The sequence below is a fragment of the Nuphar pumila genome, chromosome 10 (genome assembly GCF_984573655.1).
Source record: "Nuphar pumila chromosome 10, dmNupPumi1.hap1.1, whole genome shotgun sequence".
NCBI lineage: Eukaryota > Viridiplantae > Streptophyta > Magnoliopsida > Nymphaeales > Nymphaeaceae > Nuphar > Nuphar pumila.
In genome coordinates this window covers 81,265,027-81,268,338 of record NC_143258.1, presented here as the reverse complement: position 1 = coordinate 81,268,338, position 3,312 = coordinate 81,265,027, and the positions used below count along the sequence as shown (strand labels likewise).

General features: G+C 47.9%; 1 pseudogene; it reads right to left on the bottom strand.

Annotated features, from left to right (window-relative positions):
* Positions 1-389: 389 nt before the first annotated feature.
* LOC149827018 (pentatricopeptide repeat-containing protein At4g21065 pseudogene) lies at positions 390-2,180 on the bottom strand (annotated as a pseudogene).
* Positions 2,181-3,312: the final 1,132 nt, after the last annotated feature.

The following is a 3,312-nucleotide window of genomic DNA, read 5'->3' as shown; positions in this document are numbered from 1 at the left end:
AAGATCTAAGCATGATTGAGTTCTCATACTAGATGTTTCTGGCCATGTTACTGATGGATACTTGGTACATGTTAACAAATTAGTTTGGATTTTGGGTATGTTACTTTAACATCACATGAAACATTAGCAAGTTCATGATCTCTTAACAATTCCAGAAAAGTTCATGATCTTGATCAGGTTTCATACAGTACCCAATAACACCATTAGAATTGTAGGCTGGCACAATGTCTAAGCTTGTGAACTTGGTCATGTTGCATTCATCACCCAAGCCTGCCCTAGTGAGTGGTCACTAACAAACACTAGCAAGGCGAGTTTTGGTCATTTAACAAAGAAATCACCCAACTCTACAGCAACTCCATGGGATTAGAAAGAGCCTTCAAAGACTCATTTCACCAATAGTCTCCACATGAACAAATTCCTCCCTTAAAATGGTGAAACCGGTTTCGATCCCGAACTGTAATTTCTCGTTCATAAAGAACAGACAGAAGCTTCATTGCAGAGTGACAATCATCACAAACTCGCAGATTCTTCACTATGCGAAGCAGCGTTCCAGGACTGGTCTTAATGAGCCCAAATGCAAGTGCCACCTTCTCACTATGGTAATTCAATGAGTTCTCTTTTTCTTCCTCATCCATATCGATCAATACCAATGATGTGTTCGGTACATACCCGGCTGATCTCAACCTTTTTGCCATTTGATCTAGCATCTTGTAGATCTCCTCCGAGTGTCGATGTGATTTGTCTTTCACAATAAAAGAATGTATTTTGTTGTCGACTTCTATCATACTGCATCCCGGGGTCTTAACAATTCCCCTGCCATTCATCACTCTCCTGATCTTAGCCACATCCTCCCATCTCCCTGCTGCTGCATATATGTTTGAAAGAAGAACATAGTCACCGTGGTGGTAAGGCTCCAATGCCATGACCTGCTTGAGCACCAACTCCCCCAACTCAACATTCTTATGCACTTTGCATGCACCAAGCAAAGTTCGCCAAATAACAGCATTGGGCTCAAATGGCATGTTCTTCACCAATTCATATGCTTCTTCGAGGCTGCCGGACCGGCCCAAGAGATCAACCATACACCCATAATGCTCTACCTGAGGCGCGACACCGTATCTCTTCTGAAGATCACGGAAGTACCGTTGCCCAGACTCGACCAACCCACTATGGCTACAAGCACAAAGAACACTAATCAGTGAGATCTCATCGGGCTCGATACCAGCCTTCACCATCCTATCAAAGAGTGCAACTGCACTTTCCCCATGGCCGTTAACAGCCAAACCATTGATCATCGCGGTGTAACACACAATATTCTTATCCGGTATGCCCTTGAAAACCTCCACGGCCCTCTCTATGCACCCACACTTGGAGTACATGTCTATGAGTGCGGTTGCAACAGCAATTCTCACTCCGAGTCCCCGTCGCCGAATATAAGCATGCACCCACTTCCCCAGCTCAAGGGCACCCGCATGGGCACATGCAGACAAGAGTCCCATAATCGTCACCTCATTCGGCTCGGTACCCTCAATCTGCATCGCTCGGAATGTTGCAAGTGCCTCCGAGGACATCCCGTTCTGCGCATAGCCAGAGATCAAGGCGTTCCACGAGACGACGGTTCTCTGAGGCATTTCGTCAAACACCTTGCGCGCGTCACCCAAGCAGCCGCAGCAGGCATAAAGGTGGACGAGTGTGTTGCTGACATGGACGTCGGGCTGCAGGCCCCACTTGACGACGTGGCAGTGGGCCTGGCGGCCCTCCTCCAATCCGAGGAGGCGGGAGCACGCCTTGAGCAGCGCCGGGAAGGTGTAGCGGTTGGCCGGGAGGCCGAGGGCGTGGGTCCCGCCGTAGAACCGGACGGCCTCGCCGGGCGACTCGGACTCGGCGAGGGCTCGGACGACAGTGTTGCGCATGAATCCGCTGGGGCTCTCGGACCGGGAGAAGACCTCGACTGCGTACCGTAAATCGGATTGGGCGCAGGAGGCGGTGAGCCGGTTCTGGGCGAACCGGTTCTCCGAGAGCCCCGCCTTCACGAGGCGCGCGTGCAACTGCCGCGTCAATCCCAGGGTGGTGCTCCGGCGGAGGAGCTCGGCCGTTTCCAGGAGGTCTGATCGGTGGTTTTCCGGCTCCACGCCGGCAGTTTTAGAGTTTGCCGGAGGTGGCGGTGGGAGGGCGGCCATGGTGGGGTTGGCGACGGCGCGGGAGGTTCGGACCTCTTTCGTTTGGGAGGTAAGGGTTAAGAGGATGATAGGGCAAATAGAAAAAAAAAAAGTGAAATGGATCGGATATGGGCCGAATCATGACTGATCCAAATTCAGTTTTTTTTTTTTAATTATTTCTTTTACTTTTGAGAAGATAGTCCAAAGAAAAAAGCCCATCCTGATAAGCTTGTTAGGTAGTAAGAAATATATTTGAGAAAGATTTTACATGTATTTTTTTTGTAATCCTATTTTTTCAGCTTCAAAAGACAATGTATTTTTCTTCAAACAAGTTAGCTCCAACTCAGCTTGTTTAACTCGGGTTGATTATGAGCTCGAACTCGGCTTGTGTGGCCACAAGAGAATGAGCCAAGCTCAAAAAGTTCGAGCTTGTTTATCAGCCCTATTTGTAGGGTTGAATTTAGGGCGGACATTAGGTTGAGTGCCCGATCCGAGATGGATGAGTTTGGGCTGCCACCATAGCCTGAAGCTCGACAAGCCGGATTAGTAAATGAACTGGGTGCCAGGTAGGGGTAAAGTAGCTCCTTAATGGAGTCCGGCCCCAGCTCAACCCAATAATTAACAGGTTACAAAGGTCCCAACAGACGTGAACCCAATCCCAGCCTGATAGATCTTGGGCCAAACCGGGACTGGGTTGGGCTCTGAGTTGAGCTAGGCCAGACTGGCTCGATGTCCACCCCTAGTTGAATCCAGATCTAAAATATGTATGAAAATAACCCATCTAGTAAAAAGACTAATTAAAATCGAGGTTTCAACATGTAAAAAGTGCAAATGGATCACAATAGATGGGAACCTGAACACGATTCAATTTAAATAACACCGTCTTGAATATGAGAATAATCTAAAATATACAATCCAAATCAGATAAGAAACACTTTCAAATCGTACTTTAAGTATCTGCACCTTAGAAATAAAGAGTCAGATACTAACAGAAGGTCCGCGTAGATCCAAAACAATGACCCCCTAGTAAGTGGGCATGGAAATAGGTCGGGTATGGGTTGGATCATGCTTGACCCAATACTGTATCCGACTTGATGAGCAGATCTGCTTTCAGATCCGAATCAGGCTCAGATCTCACAGATGACCCTTAGAA